Consider the following 8,049-nt stretch of genomic DNA (forward strand, 5'->3'; position numbering starts at 1 on the left):
CTATTTTAGCATTTACAGGTATTTTTATGTAAAATGGATATAGGTATACCTAATTAATACGAATCGTCATATTATTTTGTATCTAAAAAATTCTCATGAAAATTCAGTAAGAATAATGTTTGGAAAGACATTTAAGTAATATTTTTCATTATAAGTATGTATTGTGAATGTCGTTATGTAAATATTGATTTTATTTATAACAGAATGAATGTTTCTTAGAATTGCTAGAAATGCTAATAAATAATAATTTGAATTTTGTACATTGGATGTTTTATTATCTTCAAGCTGATGATAGGTATTATGTTTAAGACTTGGTTTAAGATTTTTAAATATAATTTCCATATTTAAAATATTATATTACATAATATAATAGACTTTCTGAAAATCATCTTTAGGTTCTAACTTGAAGTAACATTTCAAATAGATTTTGGACGCAGCGGTTTATGCATTGCTGTCAGTCAGTCAGTTTATCCCAAATTATTTGTTTAGATATAGTTTATTCTAAGAAATTAGTTTGCCAATATGTTAAGTTCAATATGTTATTAGTAGACATATTTCTGCTGCGACTGCTCTACGCTTCACCAAATTGTCGGAAACATAAACACGATTCTCAGAGTTGCGCATATAGACAAGTGCAATGGTAAATACCTACGTGAAGTAGTGCGATTAAGAAATATTTCGAACATAATCATAACGTAGGTATAACTAGAATCTAGATTATACAGGTGGGTCTCACTATTCCCATCATCATCATCATGATCAACACATCGCCGGCTCACTACAGAGCACGGGTCTCCTCTCGGAGTGAGAAGGGGTTTGGCTATAGTCTACCACGCTGGCCATGTGCGAATTGGTAGACTTTACATACCTTTGAGAACATTATGTAGAACTCTCGGGCATGCAGGTTTCCTCACGATGTTTTCCTTCACCGTTAAAGCATGTGATATTCAATTAATTAAAACGCACATAACTCCGAAAAGTTAGAGGTGCGTGCCCGGAATCGAACCCCCGACCTCCGATTAGAAGACGGACGTCCTAACCACTAGGCTATCTCAGCTTACTATTCCCATAACTCATTGCAATGGTAGACTGTACGTTTTTTCAAATCATCAGTCTCACTATAAGTACCCATTTGAAATAGTGAGACTCATGTTCTCCTACGAAATGTCTCGGTGTTCCCATTTAGAGCGTTTTTTAAACGCCTGGTAAACATTAAAATTAACAATATCTTACAGAAAATCATCATCGTCAACCGATAGACGTCCACTACTGGACATAGGTCTCTTGTAGGACTTTCACACGCCACGGTCTTGCGCCACCTGAATCCAGCGGCTCCCTGCGACTCGTCTGATCTCGTCCGTCCACCTAGTGTGGGGTCTTCCAACACTGCGTCTTCCGGTGCGTGGTCGCCATTCTTGCACCTTGGGACCACAATGTCTATCGGTTTTACGAACTATGTGCCCTGCCCATTGCCCCATTGCCACTTCAGCTTTGCAACCCGTTGAGTCGTCCCTATGTCGGTTACTCTAGTTCTCCTACGGATCTGCTCATTTCTGATTTGATTAGAGAAATTCCAGGCATAGCTCTCTCACAGAAAATAGGTAAAACAAAACATAATGAAACAATATCTAGTGGCCAGATCATAAAGAGGTAATATTGAGTCGAGAATATTATGAAAATATAAACAAACGTTTTCTGGGTCGCGAATCGTCTTGATAAAAAAACGCAACGGGAATAATGATACACGTATGGGAAAGCTGAACGGGAATAGTGAGACCCACCCGATTATACAGTGAGCAATAAAAAATTATCATGACTGTCGAATTAGGTGTCTACCCATTGTTTACCTACTGATTATTTGTTTTACAGAGAAACACTCTGTACCTACCCTGGAATAGTAGTTTGTCAAGGAATCGTAGTTTGTCTTGACGTGATCGATAATTATAACTACCTATCCAAAATTATGGTTCCTTCCACGTTGGTAACCAATTTTTCGTAACCAGCTACGAAATAAGATGAATTATTAATTAATTTTATTTCGTAGCTGGTTACAAAAACTTGGTTACCAACGTGGACGGAACCAAATAGAGTAGGTACCTAACTATAGGTTTATACGACTATTTTAGAAATAAAGTGTAACAGCTATTCGAAATATCCAGTAACGTTTCAACGACTCAATCTATCGAATTCCGACACATTGCGGTACATGCGGGCTAACGCATTCGTACATCGTCTTTCGATTTTATAGTGCAATAAAATATATCCCAATGTTTGTGTAATATCTATAATTTATAGCGTAAACACTGCGCGGCGGGCGGTTCGCTTCGAGTAAGTGGCCGACAAATGTAGCATAGACGAAGAGCTGGCGATTGCAAGATTTGCGTCATCTAGCGAATTGATTTTGTTATATCCAAAGCTTCCTGATAGAGTTTCAAATATAGTATAGCCAAAGCTTCATAGATTAAGTTTTACCCGATCATTCTCGGCATTCTAAATCTACGGAGCTGATGTCTCATTTTAACCAATAATATAGGGAAACTGCGCGCAAATAACTAAGGAAAACTGCGCATTAGTCTACGTGTGAAATGTGAATAGTGTATAGGGTAGTTGCCTGTAAATGGGTAGTAGAGATCAACAGTCAGTCATTTTTACGAATCCCGTAGGAATGCTTTGATTTTCCAGGAAAAAAGTAATCTGTGTCACTCTTTAGATCTTTCATCATCATCATGATCAACCCATCGCCGGCTCACTACAGAGCACGGATTTCCTCTCAGAGTGAGAAGGGTTTTGGCCATAGTGCATCACGCTGCCCATGTGCGGATTGGTAGACTTCACACACCTTTGAGAACATTATGTAGGTAGAACTCTCAGGCATACCATATAGGCATAGGTTTCCTCACGATGTTTTCCTTCACCGTTAAAGCAAGTGATATTTAATTACTTAAAACGCACATAACTTCGAAAAGTTAGAGGTGCGTGCCCGGGATCGGGGTTGAAGGACAAACAAACACACTTTCGCATTTATAATATTTATAGTGAAATCATAACTCGTTAACTTTGTTATGACTATAATATGCCTGATTGCTTGGTTAAAATTACCTAACTAAACTGCACGTGCAGGTCAGTTCCGACGGCTATTCCTAAATATTAAAGCAATCCGTATTGCTCCGTGTTATCCGAAGCAGAAAATGACTCACATACACATCTGGTAGGTATTTAAGGATAATCCTAAACAATACCTTCCTTACAAATGACCTTATTCAGGCAGACATGACTAAAAAATATACATTATAGAACAGCTTGGTAAACGAAAAGTGCTTCGCAATACAAGGGAATACACTCTAAGATAACAAATAAACTCACGGCTAAATGTTCACCGGTAAAAGACCCAAATCCGAAAAAGTAGTTACAAAATCCGTTGGGAATTCGGAATACCTACTTGTTGTCGTATCTGCTCCTAGTCCTAGTAGGTACTACTGTTTGATAGAAATTAATTTATTTCCTTTGCCTTTAAAAATATCTAGTCTATCTAAGCGAATCTATGGTAATAGAGTAAAGAGTTAGTTTAAGACATTTAAGAAAAATAAAGTTGTTGTCTGTGGTCTATTGGACGCCAAGTAAAATGGTTTCATTTTAATGATCCGTAAAATTAAAAACTAATATACAATAAAACTCAACATGGTAGCAGACCAGTGGTTCCGATAAACGTAAAAATAAATAATAAAAAACCTATACCGTAAAAATAATAAACATAAAACTGTGTAAGAAAAAGTTGTGAGTTGTGAAAACTCGTGAAAACCAAAATGGAGGAAAAAGACGAAATTTCTCGTATACAAAGGCTTACAAATGAAAAAAACGTTTACCTTATGGAAATTTCAAATAGATATTCATCTCCGAAGTACTGATTTGTATGAAATCACACTTGATCCGACAGACAAAACGTACACCTCCAAAGAAGAAATAAAAAAAGATGCCCAAGCTAAAAAAATTATCACCAGTACAGTTGACCGTAAACACCTACCATTATTACTATCATGCAGTACTGCATCTCAAATGTATAACAAGCTATGCTTTATCTTCGAAAAGAAAAGTGACCAACAAAAATGTAATACTTTACAAGAATTCTTCCAATATTCTTATAACAAACAACATGATATGACCTTCCATATTAGCTCGCTTGAAAACATAGCATACCAACTGAATTGTCTTGGTGAACAAATAAATGAAAACATGCTCATTTCAAAAATTCTGTCCACATTACCTGAGCAGTACAATAGCTTCATAACAGCATGGGAATCAACTATAACCTCTGACAAAACTATTAACAATTTAATTTCAAGAATATTAGCTGAAGAAAAGCGCTTGTCAAACACGAATAATACTGAAAATGTTGCATTTAAAGCCTATAATAAAAACAATAACAATAGAAAGTTCAAATCTTGCAAATTTTGTCATAAAAATAATCACTTAGAAAAAGACTGCTTTCATAAAAACAAGAAACCTTTTTGCACTGTCTGTAAGAAGAACAATCATCAAGAAAAAGATTGCTTCTGGAAAAAGAAACAAGTATCTTTTCTGGCCGTCAATGAAAATTTCATAATCGATTCAGGCTGTACCAGTCACATGACAAATAACGACTTAATATTACATAATAAAAAACAATGTGAAATAGAAATAAAAACCGCAGAAAAGAATAACACAATAACAGCTAGTAATATAGGCACAATAGAAACTAAAAACTGCAACTTTGATGATGTGCTTTATGTTCCAAAACTTGAAAAAAACTTACTGTCAGTTAATGCTATAACGGAGAAAGACGGAGTTGTCATATTCACAAAAGATAATGTTATTATTAAAAAGGACGATGAAATAATACTACAAGGCGAAAAAAATATTAAAGGTTTATATAACATAAATATCAACACAAATACTGAAGAAAATGTCTTGATTTCATATAAAAAAGAAACAGCTGAAGAGTGGCACCGTAGATATGGCCATCCTGGAAAAGAAACATTGAAAAATATTATTAAATCAGTAAATGGCATAAATATAACAAGTCAGGAAATAGATACACTTACCTCTACTTGTGACATATGTATGAAGGCAAAACAAACAAGAATACCATTTCATACTAGACAAAAATCTGAAAGAAAATTACATACAATACACACAGATGTGTGTGGGCCGATTTCACCCGTAACGTGGGATGAAAAGAAATATATATTAACATTTATTGATGACTATACAAATTATACTCAAGTCTATCTATTATCTAATAAAAGTGAAGTATTTATGTATTTAAAACAATACGTTCAAGAAATGGAAAGACACACAAACCAAAAAATCAGCATCATACGCTGCGATGGTGGTGGAGAATATTCTAGTAATAACCTGAAAGAATGGTGTAAAAACAAAGGTATAAAAATAGACTATACAATACCCTACAGTCCACAACTTAACGGCAAAGCTGAACGTTTTAACCGCACCTTGATGGAGAAAGCACGAGCTATGCTATATGAATCTAACCTAGAATTTGAAATGTGGGGCGAAGCTGTACTGTCAGCAACCTACTTGTTAAACAGAACTCCACGAGATAATCAAACACTAACTCCAATAGAAATGTGGTCAAATAAAAAACCAAATGTGACAAATATTCAAATATTCGGTTCAGAAGTCTATACAAAAATATTAAAACCCCTAAAAAAATTAGACGAAAGAAGTAAAAAACTTATAATGATTGGATACGCTCCGACTGGATATAGACTCTGGAATTCTGAAAACAGAGAAATAATAATAAGAAGAGATGTCAAATTTGTTCAAAGCAAAAAAGAAGTAAAAAGTAATAACCAAGAAAATGATGAAGATATAGTTGAATTAACTCATAGCTCATTACAAAATAAAGAAAATATGGAAAAAGAAATAGAAGAAGTTATGAATGAAGAAAACACTAAGAACAATGAAACAACACAGACACAAACAGACAATGAAATCCAAAAAATATATGAAGAAGAACCAAAAGCAAATGAAGAAGAAATAAATATACCCGATGACATAACAGATACAAATCAGGATGATGACAATACAGAAAGTTCAAAAGGTAAAAGACAACGAAAACCACCGCAAAGATATGCAGATTATGTTATGATTACATATAGTGAAGCAATTAGTGGTAAAGACAAACATAAATGGCAAGAGGCTATTGAAGATGAAAAGAATTCTTTGATTAAAAATGAAGTTTGGAAAATTGTAAGTGAAGAAGAGACTAAAGGAAAAAAGATTCTAAGTAATAAATGGGTATTAAAGATTAAAGATGATGGCACATACAAAGCTCGTCTTGTGATCAGAGGATTTGAGCAAAGAGAGGGAATTGACTATAATGAGATTTTCAGTCCAGTAATAAACAGTAGTCCTTTAAGAATGATTTTAGCAATTGCTGCTCTAAACAATTTAAAAATCAAAACATTTGATATTAAAACTGCATTTTTATATGGCAGATTGGACAATGAAGAAATCTATATGTATCCACCTGAGGGAATGAATATTAACGGTATATGCAAATTAGAGAAAGCCCTGTATGGCATGAAACAAGCTCCTCTTAAGTGGAATAAAACATTTACAAATTATTTGAACAGTCAAGGTTTATTACAACTTAAAACAGAACCATGTATTTTCAAAAATGAGGAAAATTCAATATTTTTAGGCATCCATGTAGATGATGGAATAGTAATTGGGAAAGATGAAAAAGAAATAGACACAATAATAAGAAAAATAGGAAACAGATTTATAACTAAAGTAGATAACAACCCAAAAAAGTACCTTGGTATGGAAATAATACAAAAGGAAAATGAGTTAAACTTAAAACAAGAAAATTTTATAGAAAACCTCTTAAACGATTATAATATGATGGAAACAAAAATATCACAGATACTGTTGGGATATTTTGATTTTATGGGAAAAATATCAGTAAAAGGAAAAACTTGGACGTCCTGTTTTAGATATATATTTGAAGTGAGTGAATGTCATCGGATGTAAAAACAAAAAACTCTTAGAAAAAATAAGAATAAGAACATATTTAAATATAAACAATTTAGTTTACAGCCAGTTCCAACATCCCCCTTTAAACTAAATTGTCTTACAAAAAAAAACTCAACATAAAATATTAATACACAGGAACAAGAAAAAAAAAACTAACATGAGAAAAAACTAAGACCTAAACTACCTGATGATTCTTCTAGTTCAATTGATTCATGCCTATGCGACATAAGTGTCCTAACCATATGCCAGAGCTGATACCTGCTCAGACGGTCAGAGTGCACCTCGTACGCAATATCTTCACTATTCATCTTAGGTGGAATATTAACAGTACAATCAACTATGTACACTGTACAGTCCACCACAGGGCGAAAGCATGACGAACAGAATCACCTTCATTGATGCAGCGGTCGTATTTCTACTCGTGCGGTCGTATCTCCTTCTGGATACCCATCAACACAAACCACAGGTCGTCATGTAGGAAATAATTCCGCATTTTAAAGTAGGAAAGAATATTTTTTTCTTGTTCACAACCAATCTTGTACGCAACAAATACAGCAACAATGGACAATTAATACCACTTTTCCACTTTTATTTTTCCACCTAGAGCCCTTCGTGCTGATAACGTGTTGGGATATTTTGATTTTATGGGAAAAATATCAGTAAAAGGAAAAACTTGGACGTCCTGTTTTAGATATATATTTGAAGTGAGTGAATGTCATCGGATGTAAAAACAAAAAACTCTTAGAAAAAATAAGAATAAGAACATATTTAAATATAAACAATTTAGTTTACAGCCAGTTCCAACAGATACCAATAGAATCGAGTAAAGTAATAGAATCACCAAAGAACACTAAATTTCCTTACAGAGAACTACTCGGAAGTTTAACATACATTTCAAATAAAACTAGACCCGACATAAGTTTTGCTGTTAACTACTGCAGCAGAAAAGTAGAAAACCCAACCGATCAAGATGTACACAATTTGAAACAGATATTGAAATATCTCAAAGGATCT

The sequence above is a fragment of the Maniola hyperantus genome, chromosome 6 (genome assembly GCF_902806685.2).
Source record: "Maniola hyperantus chromosome 6, iAphHyp1.2, whole genome shotgun sequence".
NCBI classification, from domain to species: domain Eukaryota; kingdom Metazoa; phylum Arthropoda; class Insecta; order Lepidoptera; family Nymphalidae; genus Maniola; species Maniola hyperantus.